Raw genomic sequence first — 12,116 nt, 5'->3', positions numbered from 1 at the left:
GTGTTGGAAAAAAGAATTTGATTTGATTCTTTTTCCAAAAATTTTTTAAAAAAAAGAAAAAAATTGGAGAGATTGAATAAATATACAGCAAGATTTGTTTGTATGGATTTTCTGTCTAATGTTATGTATTAGGTGAATTCATTGACACAGATCGGTAAATAAAAGGGTAGAAATCCAAAAAGTTGCTTGTTTGTACCATGATGAGTATGATGTTTTTAGGGTTTTCTTCCACTGTGTTTTATTCCAAGTGTTTGGTGCATGTATTCACATTCTATAGTTAAAAACCAGGTAAATTAATTCCAAATCAGATCAAAGGGCCCTCCAAAATAGCCAATATATACAGGGCTGTATCAATCACCGATACACCGATTCTCCGTACTCCCTGCAGCCACCGTAAGTAAAGCAAGCAAAAGTTTGCAAGCTGCAGCATATTTCTACACCTGGAGTAGAAATATACGCTGCAAGGCCGCCCTACTGGAAGACTAAGCCTCTTGATGTACCCGGAGGGGCGAGGATTTCATCATATCTATGATGAATCTCCCCATAGAAAGCATAGTAAATGCTTTCATTGAGAGGGTGAAACATTGCGCTGTAAAGCTTTTGGTGGAATAAATCTTGGAATTTGAGTCATTAGTGGATTATAATGTAGGCGGTTTGGGTGGTATCCTGGGGCCCAAGACTTCTAGGGGGCCCATGGCCACCAAAAATCCACCACCAACCTCATACTGAGAAAGACTTCACTCATGAAATCCTCATATATCTGTTCCTGCTCTCAATACACATGTACACAAGAGCCATTTTGTTGACCTTTGAAGGTCCTCCAAAGGTCCTGAGACCTCATCCTCCATCCTCCAAGAAGCTGATTCTAGTAGCATATGTAGGAAGTGATTCCAGACTTGTAGGGGCGATAATATGTATACAGCCCAGGGCCCATGGCAGTCTTATTACCCCCCTGATTGGAGTGTTGATTCATCACTGTATCGCCTGGCCAGTCCAGCCTTCTAGCAGCCTGCACCTAATATACTTTTACTTGTGCTGCTCCAAAAGAACTTGTGTGCCGCTGTATGATAAGGGCCACATCCCCCGTTTCTTCGGATACATCCAGAGGTGTAATTTTGTGTACCTGGAGTAATTCTGACCAGCCTTGTACTTAACAGACTTTTCTAAATGTTGTTGAGCAAATAAAATGCGCTTGAAGATGCCTTTTGTTCATCAATGGAGTTTTGTGTGCTGAGTGTGTATACCGGTCAGGGCGGTTGAGTGCATTACTTTGTACCTGCCGATTCCTGGTCTTTCGATAGATCTCCACAGGTGACATTTGGCTCCTGGACAACTCTTCTGACAATTCTTTTCACTCCTCTGTCTAAAATCTTGTTGAAATCCCCTGCTTGTGGTTGATTTTTGTTGAAATCACGTTCTTTACACTTCAGGATTATGGCCCCAAAAGTGCTAAATGAAACCTTCACAATTTTAGAAATTGTTCTGTAACCAATGCTCTCAGTGTGTTCTGCAATAATACTCTTGTGAAAGTCTTTAGACAGACATCATCCAATGTGGCACCTGGGTAACAAGACAACTTTTTATAGGCCATCATCAGTTGAGCTGATATTATTTTCTACTAAATGGCTGGATTGCTTTCTAATTACTGATAAATGACAACTGGTGTCATGACTTTCCATGGCTTTTTGCACCTCTCTTCCTTGAAATGTTCAATACTTTTTATGTAACCTGTATTATTTCTCGTTATTATAAATACCGTATATACCCGTATACCCCGACCTGAGTATAAGCCGAGACACCTAATTTTAAAACAAAAAAACAGGAAAAACCTATTGACTCAAGTATAAGCTGAGGGTGGGAAATGCACACAGCCTCCTCAGTATATAGCCGAGGTGAGGTTTTTCAGCACATTTTTTGTGCTGAAAAACTCGGCTTATACTCGAGTATATACGGTAACAACATGTATGAACATCTATGGCTTGATTTCTTTGGCAGTGTGGATTAGATGGGTTTCTACCAACATCTGGTGAGAATTTCATGTAAATAGCTCGTTTATAAATGTTTTTACTTATAAAATTGGTAAAGGGTTGAATACTTATTTTACCTGCTATTTATATAAACATTGGGGGTCATTAATCTTATTTCCCCCTTCTCCGCGCTCTTTTTGCGCCTGTTGTGAGTCTATTTTTTGCACCTAATTTGTCTTTGTCATTTTGGCTCTTTGTCAAATTCAGAGTTTTTTTGCGCCTTATTAAGCGCTAAATTTTTAAAAAGGCGTGATTTGTTGTTCAGATCATACCTTGTGCCTTTTGTAATCATGGTCAGGACTGGCGTGTTATTGCTCAATTATTTGCCCCCCATATAGGCGCAATATTATAATAAATTGGGCATCGGGCATATGCAAAGAAGAGCAATGTAATGACAAATAGGGCGCAAAAACACACAGCGAATTCTGGCGTAACATTCCAAAAAAAGCTCAAAATAGGCGCAAAACAGCCATTAAGCAGCAAAAAGGCGCAAAAACACCAACGGAAGGAAAAGATAAATGACCCCCAATGTATATACTGTATATAATATGCATATATCATAATGTATGTGCATATTTATTTGGATATTTTATTTTGTACTTTTTATCTGGCTAGATGGATCCACAGACAGATTTCTAATAGAATTTTCTAATTAAATTGTTTTGTAGTTTTGGTTATTTTTTGCCTGATTCCAGCAGCATACACACCTCACTCTACCTGTGAAACGCTGCAAATATTGCTTTGAAATGTTTTGTTTTTTGCTAATTCTTTATTATTGGTCTGCTCAGGTTCAGTATTGTATGGAGCAGAGTACGGCACCCACAGATTCAGGAACTTTACAGTTTTTTACAATTATTTATTTGGAGAAAATATTAAAGGTCTTTTATGTCTGATTTCCTATACAGGCGGACACCTGACTTACAGACGACCCCTAGTTGAAGACGGACCTCTCTGCCCACTGTGACCTCTGGTGAAGCTCTCTGGATGTTACTATACTCCCAGGCTGCAATGACCAGCTGTAAGGTGTCTGTAATGAAGCTTTATTGATAATCCTTGGTCCAATTACTGCAAAAAAATTTGAAATTCCGATTGTCACTGGGGCCTGAAAAAAAAAAAATTGTCCAGATCTACAATTATAAAATATACAGTTTCGACTTACATACAAATTCAACTCAAGCACAAACCTATGGACCCTATCTTGTATGTAACCCGGGGACTGCCTGTATTTCATTGAACGCTGGGGTATTATAGAACTATTCCCCCCAAAAAATAATCATAAAAATAGGGTGCCATACCGAAATATCAGACATAGGAGCACCTAAGGCTCTGTTCTTGGAAAATACCTTAAAAAGCATCCAGAAAACCATTATGTTACCCAAACTGTTACCATTTGGCAGAACCCGGATTGAAGTAAAATCTTTATGTTTATACGAAATCCAGGATTTAGTGCATCTTAATAAAAGTGTTTTTTCTTTGTAAGCTCCGGCCATATAACTTATAATGTGCTAGTAGAAGTGAGTATAAAGTCCACAATATCAGGAATAACTCCCAGAATATTGTGTTGTCTACAGACTAAATGATATTTCAATACTGTAATATTTTACGGCCTTCCCCATATTGTATTTTTTCATAGGATTTGCCCCTTCGGGAATCGGAGCGGAACATTTACGGTAGAATATTGAGGAAAAAGCGTTGCAGTCTTTGGAAAATGATTCTCAGACATATATGTGTAGGTAACAATGCAGTCTTTTTGTTCTTTACTGTAAATCCCTGCATGGCGTACATCGTCGAGAACACGGGTAACGTTCATAAATGTCAAATAATTCTGCTATATTAGGAAATATCTGGTTCTCATAACCAGGATATGTTATACTGTAGCCGTCTGTTTTCCTTCAATGTCCGTTCGGTCTATAGACACATCTGTGCGTTGCCCTTGATGAATGTGTTTTATTCGGTTGGCCTCTGTCCATATGATAGGAAAATATAGTTGTAAGGAAAGCCGTATCCGTACATGGGATGTGTCTGAAAGTTAGAAACTGTACTGTTACGATAGATGAACACTCTTCAATATTCACTTGCCCGGACCGGATCCTGGGAGAGCACATGGCCGGATGAAGAAGGGAAGGAAAGTGAGTGTTCCTCACCTCTCCCTCCCCATTGAAAGTAGAGCCGCCACATCAATTTCTGATGCATTTTTGGCACAACCGAGGTCCAGTGAAACTTTATTTTTTTCCAAGGACACAACACTTTTGCCACACAAGTCGTAAACATGTCTATAAATTGGCTAACGCAAGCCGGCTTAGGACTGGTGGTGCATCAGTTTGAGATCTCTTCATTGCTCTCTCATGCTTTGGTAGGTTTCTGTTTGAATACTACAGCAGTTACTCAGGGGGGAAGGGGCTGTGCCGAGTTCAGTGAAAATATCTCACACAACACAACACAGTACTCCAAGTCCAGTTACAACCCTGGAATATAAATGCATTTTTCACAGTCCTGCTACTACTAACAGCAACAACTCATACTGGCCCACATTTATTAAAGGGGTTTTCCCACCAAACAAGTTTAATTGCTGATCTGTGTGGGTCTCAGTGAGGAGACTCTCACAGATCACTAGAACGCGGTCCGTAATTTGTTTTATGGGAAGACCCCTTTAAAGTCCCTGCGGCAGCTTTTTGTCAGACTTTGCACATTCTTTGCAGTGCAAACTGCTTGCACATGTATTTATAAACTGCATGCGCCGAAATTGTGTTGTGGCTGCACTATGCCCAACGCGCCACAAATTTCTGCACACAAAGGGGCAGTCGGTGCTTAGTCGGAATTTGCGACACATTTATCATGAATTGTACAACAGAATTGTATCACACTCTCTGGGGCACATTTACTTACCTGTCCCATCGCGATCCCCGAGGTGCATTGTCCGACGAGGATTCGGAGCTGCCACGATTCACTAAGATCGTGCGTCCAATTTCCTGCATGTGTCACTTCCCCGCTGAGGTCCGCTGGAGTTCACCTTCTTCTTCCCGGTGCATGTGAGTGCATGTCTTGCGACACAATTTGAATTTTAAATTCCTCGGTTTGTCCGAATCAGTCGGGTTGCCCGATGGTCATGCCCCCCGAATTGTGTCGCATGAAAGCCGGCGACGATGCGCCAAAATCCGATCGCGTGTGCCAAAAACCCCTGTGCAATTCGCTGCAAATCGGAAAAATTTGTGAAACCCGACGGAAATACGTTCAGCGGACACTTAGTAAATGTGCCCTTCTATGTTAAAGGTGCACCAAACAATAGTTGGTGCACTCTGTCGGAGCTGTGCAGGGGGCACTAGTTTAATGAAAAATGTGCCCCCTGCACACTGCACATTGTACAGATAGCAATCCTATTGATAAAAGTGGGGCATTGGGGCACATTTACTTACCCGGTCCCTCGGAGTTCCCAAAAGTACATTGGGGCAGATTTACTTACCCGGTCCATTCGCGATACAGCGGCGCGTTCTCTGCGCTGGATTCGGGTCTGGCCGGGATTCATCAAGGTAGTTCCTCCGCCGTCCACCAGGTGCTGCTGCGCTGAAAAGCATCTGAACGCGCCGGAGTTCACCGGGCCGGACCAAGTGAAGGTGAGCGCATCCCAAGCGACACATTTCTTTTTTTAAATGTGGCGGTTTTTCCGAATCCGTCGGGTTTTCGCTCGGCCACACCCCCCGATTTCCGTCGCGTGCATGTCGGCGCCGATGCGCCACAATCCGATCGCGTGCGCCAAAGTCCCGGGGCAATTCAGGGAAAATCGGCGCAAATCGGAAATATTCGGTTAACACGTCGGGAAAACGCGAATCGGGCCCTTAGTAAATGACCCCCATTGTCTGTCCGGAATGCACATCTGCTGCGATTCATTAAGATCGTGCGCCCGATATCCTGCATGTGTCACTTACCCTCTCAGGTCCGACAGAGTTCACCATCTTCCTCTCGGTGCATGTAAGTGCTTGGCTTGCGACACAATTTTGAAGTTAAATCCCGCGGTTTGTCCGAATCCTTCAGATCGTCCGACTGCCCGCCCCCCCGTTTTGTGTCGCATGAAAGCCAGCGCCAAAATCCGATTGTGTGCGACACAATCCCCTTTTAAATGCCTGTCCCAGCGGGGCAAAATGGAATTCATCGGGATGGCTGACGAAAGTGCGGTCCGCGGGGCCCTTAGCAAATGAGCCCCAATCAGTGGCGTAACTACCGCCGTAGCAGCCGTAGCGTTTGCTACGGGGCCCGTGAGGTTCAGGGGCCCGGGGATGCACGGTCCCACTCCCTGCAGACTAGTGCTTTGCCACGGCAGGGGGGGCTGCACTGCCGGGTGCCTGCCGTATAGTGCCCCGGGCCCCTCCCACTGTATCCCGGCCACCGCCCACATCTTTCCTGGTCTGCCCAACTCTTTCCTGGATCTCCTGCCTGTCATCTCCCTGGCACGCCCACTCATCTTAATAACCCGCCCGCTACCTCTCTGACCTGCCCGTTAATATCCCTGCAGGGAAGCACTGCTTGCACTCCGCCACACTCCCCTCCCCCACCCCCCGTTCTCTCGTCCACCCCCCCTTGCACTCCCCCCCCCCCCGCTCGCGACCCCCCCCCCCCGCTCGCACCCCCCCTGCCGTCTGAATGGCACCTGAACACCCACCTGACGCCAATACAGCCCCCAAACTTCTTGAAAGGTAAGTAATAGTATATACAGATGTATTTATCTGTGTGTATATATGTACTTATATGCATAAACTGTGTGTATATATGTATGCACTGTATATATACTGTGTATATATGCATAAACAGTATATATGTGCAACATCCCCCACCGGGGCCTAGCCTTTTCTCGGGGCCTGGAGTCAGCCGGGGCCCGCAGTACCTGAGTGGCTGGCGGTTGCGGCCTAGGCACGCTAGTGTCACGGTGCTTGGTATGGGGAACCGGAGGGCTGTCCTACAGCCTGGCAGGTCTCCAGCAGGGTGGTGTTGGCAAGAAATGATGAGGGAGAGGCTGCTATAGCGGATCTCCCTGGGGCAACCCTTTGGTCTCTAGAGGATGAGTCTCTGTGTAGTGGACAGGGTGCCTGTGATGATAGTAGTTGTAGTAGCAGGGACCAGACGGAGGCAGAGGTTGAACAAAAACACTTACAGTTCTTTATTGGAACCGACAGGAACTTCAGCAACGTGCCTTTAACAGAGTGATGGAGTGCTGAGATGCTTTTGGAGGAAGCCACAGGAGGTAGATCGCCAGCCTGGATGCAGAGGGCAGGCTGGGAGGTAGCTGTGTCCTAATAGGAAGCTTCAGCTCGTCCTGGAGTGCTTCAGGTATCACCCTTGAAGGTAGGATGATACCCCTTTCCTCACTATACTAGCTAATCTATTAGCTCCACTCTTCAGAGGCAGGGGCTAGGCTCTTCCTGCTCTTATCTGGTATGCTGGCTGAATAGATCTGGACTGGGGTACCCAGTCTGCTTCTCTTCTCATCTAAGCTAGGCTGAACTAATCTCTAGCTGGTGTCCTGCAGACCCTCAGGTCTGACCAGGACTGGTCTCTTCTCCCTCCTGGGAGAGACTGCTCTCCTCTCTCTCCTAAGAGAGACCTCTCTAGAACATTCCTGGCCAGGGGTTTTGTAACTCCCTGGTCAGGTGGTGGCTGCTCCTCCAATCACATCTCAGCTTACAGAGGACAAGATATAACACAGATCATTGGATGACAGATCTAGCATCATACAAAACACTTAACTCCTGCCCTGCCAGGCAGGAGCTACCACTGCAATGTCCCCTGTGTGATGTGATGACATGCTGTGGGGCTTCTTCGCAAGCACTCCTTCGCCATTGCATCGGCGAGGGTGTTGCATATGTTTATATATTCTGTGTGTATTCATGTATATACTGTATATATGCTGTGTATATATGTATATACTGTGTATATGTTTTAATACTATGTATATGTGTATATATGCATCTACAGTATATTTATGTATATATATGTATATTCTGTGTATAAATGCATAGAAGCAGGTACTGTATTTATATAAGCATATATATGTGCACATTTAAATATATATATATGATTTATGTGTGTTTTTGTATATGCTGTGTATATGGTAAGTATGTATGCTGTATACACTGAATGTGTGTTTATTTGCTGTATGTGTGTATATTCTGTATGTATATGCAGCATGTGTGTATATGGTGTTTTTATCCTGCATGTATGTGTATATATGGTCAGTGTATACTGTACGTGTGTGTATATATATATGTGTATATTGTATATGTATATAATGTGTATACTGTATGTGGGTATATACTGTTATATTCTTGTACATAGGGGACAGTATATACTGAATGGGTTTGTATATGCTCTGTGTATTAGTGTATAAATGTATATCAGTATATAAATGTATGTATATATCAGTGTATAAATGTGTGTAATTGTATAAATATGTCTGTATAAGGGAACATTCACAAGAACGTATGGGGGACGTATATCTGGCTGCAAATTTGCTGCCGGATATACTTCCCCCATAAGCTTCTATACGCATGGGCTCGGTACGGTGAGCACAACGAGTACTCACTGTTTCGAGTAAAAGAGATAGAGCGTGCTCTATCTATGGCCGTAAGAACGACCATGCGGCTCTATTCTCTATGGAGAGGGGAGGGGTGAGCCGCGACCACCTCTTCTCCTCTCCAGTGCGCCAGACGTGTGCCTGATATATATATATATATATATATATATATATATATATATATATATATGGAAGGGGCCCCATGCAGAAATCTGCTATGGGGCCCAGCCTATCCTAGTTACGCCCCTGGCCCCCCAATGTCTGATTACACAGATCTCTAGGGCCAATATCTGTCTGAAGCTACATATGGTCAAAACTACTGACAGTTTCCCTTTACATCTGAATAAACTGTATGAACAATTACAGATCTATTTATGTATCCACCTTTCTATCCGTCAGCACTGCTAAGAACAAAACTTGTCTATTAGCTAATTACCATTTTCTGTCAAAGAACAGGAATAATTTACACACAAGGGTAGATTTACTAATAGGGGCAGATTTATCTTAGTCTTATGCAACTTTTTTGGTTGCGTTTTAGTGACTTTTTGACGCTTGGGGTATTTGCGCAACTTTTTGCGCCCTTTTTACAGCAGTTTGCCGGAGTTCGCCGTCGAGCAGTTTCCTCATTTGTGCCTAATTTGACTTTGTATTTCTCCTGCTTCCCGATGTTTGCACCTTATTTAACATTGATGTGTTCCTATATGGGCGCATAGAATGGTGCAATAACGCGCCAGTCCTGACCATTCTTGGGAAAGGCAATGGTATGATTTGTGCAACAAAATTGCATGGTTTATTTAATTTGTGTCTAATAAATCTAAAAAAACCCCCCTGCATTCCACAAAGAGCCAAAATGACAAATTAGATGCAAAACATATGGCTCACAAAAGGCGCAAGTAAAGCTCAGAGAAAGGGAAATAAGATAAATGACAGTGAAAAGTATTCAAGACAGTTTTTATGTCACAAATGTAACAATGATGTTATCTATCATTAGATAATGAGAGTTACACACAGTGATGTCACAGTACAGAGATAATACACACAGTGATGTCACAGTACAGGGATTATACACAGTGATGTCACAGTACAGAGATAATACACAGTGATGTCACAGTACAGAGATAATACACACAGTGATGTCACAGTACAGGGATAATACACACAGTGATGTCACAGTACAGAGATAATACACACAGTGATGTCACAGTACAGGGATAATACACACAGTGATGTCACAGTACAGGGATAATACACACAGTGATGTCACAGTACAGCGATAATACACACAGTGATGTCACAGTACAGGGATAATACACAGTGTGATGTCACAGTACAGGGATAATACACACAGTGATGTCACAGTACAGGGATTATACACAGTGATGTCACAGTACAGAGATAATACACACAGTGATGTCACAGTACAGGGATAATACACACAGTGATGTCACAGTACAGAGATAATACACACAGTGATATCACAGTCCAGAGATAATACACACAGTGATATCACAGTCCAGAGATAATACACACAGTGATGTCACAGTACAGGGATAATACACACAGTGATGTCACAGTACAGGGATAATGCACACAGTAATATCACAGTACAGGGATAATACACACAGTGATGTCACAGTACAGGGATAATGCACACAGTAATATCACAGTACAGGGATAATACACACAGTGATGTCACAGTACAGGGATAATACACACAGTGATGTCACAGTACAGGGATAATACACACAGTGATGTGACAGTACAGGATAATACACACAATGATGTCACAGTACAGGGATAATACACACAGTGATGTCACAGTACAGGGATAATACACACAGTGATGTGACAGTACAGAGATAATACACACAGTGATGTCACAATACAGGGATAATGGGCACAGTGATGTCACAGTACAGGAATAATACACACAGTGATGTCACAGTACAGAGATAATACACAGTGATGTCACAGTACAGAGATAATACACACAGTGATGTCACAGTACAGGGATAATACACACAGTGATGTCACAGTACAGAGATAATACACACAGTGTTGTCACAGTACAGAGATAATACACAGTGATGTCACAGTACAGAGATAATACACACAGTGATGTCACAGTACAGGGATAATACACACAGTGATATCACAGTCCAGAGATAATACACACAGTGATATCAAAGTCCAGAGATAATACACACAGTGATGTCACAGTACAGGGATAATACACACAGTGATGTCACAGTACAGGGATTATACACAGTGATGTCACAGTACAGAGATAATACACACAGGGATGTCACAGTACAGGGATAATACACACAGTGATGTCACAGTACAGAGATAATACACACAGTGATATCACAGTCCAGAGATAATACACGCAGTGATATCACAGTCCAGAGATAATACACACAGTGATGTCACAGTACAGGGATAATACACACAGTGATGTCACAGTACAGGGATAATGCACACAGTAATATCACAGTACAGGGATAATACACACAGTGATGTCACAGTACAGGGATAATACACACAGTGATGTGACAGTACAGGATAATACACACAGTGATGTCACAGTACAGGGATAATACACACAGTGATGTCACAGTACAGGGATAATACACACAGTGATGTGACAGTACAGATATAATACACACAGTGATGTCACAATACAGGGATAATGGACACAGTGATGTCACAGTACAGGAATAATACACACAGTGATGTCACAGTACAGGGATAATACACACAGTGATATCACAGTACAGGGATAATACACACAGTGATGTCACAGTACAGAGATATTACACACAGTGATGTCACAGTACAGGGATAATGCACACAGTAATATCACAGTACAGGGATAATGCACACAGTGATGTCACAGTACAGGGATAATACACACAGTGATGTCACAGTACAGGGATTATACACAGTGATGTCACAGTACAGAGATAATACACACAGTGATGTCACAGTACAGGGATAATACACACAGTGATGTCACAGTACAGAGATAATACACACAGTGATATCACAGTCCAGAGATAATACACACAGTGATATCACAGTCCAGAGATAATACACACAGTGATGTCACAGTACAGGGATAATACACACAGTGATGTCACAGTACAGGGATAATGCACACAGTAATATCACAGTACAGGGATAATACACACAGTGATGTCACAGTACAGGGATAATACACACAGTGATGTCACAGTACAGGGATAATACACACAGTGATGTGACAGTACAGGATAATACACACAGTGATGTCACAGTACAGGGATAATACACACAGTGATGTCACAGTACTGGGATAATACACACAGTGATGTTACAGTACAGAGATAATACACACAGTGATGTCACAATACAGGGATAATGGACACAGTGATGTCACAGTACAGGAATAATACACACAGTGATGTCACAGTACAGGGATAATACACACAGTGATATCACAGTACAGGGATAATACACACAGTGATGTCACAGTACAGAGATAT

The sequence above is a fragment of the Engystomops pustulosus genome, chromosome 5 (assembly GCF_040894005.1).
Source record: "Engystomops pustulosus chromosome 5, aEngPut4.maternal, whole genome shotgun sequence".
Taxonomy (NCBI): domain Eukaryota; kingdom Metazoa; phylum Chordata; class Amphibia; order Anura; family Leptodactylidae; genus Engystomops; species Engystomops pustulosus.
This window is presented reverse-complemented; position numbering follows the sequence as displayed.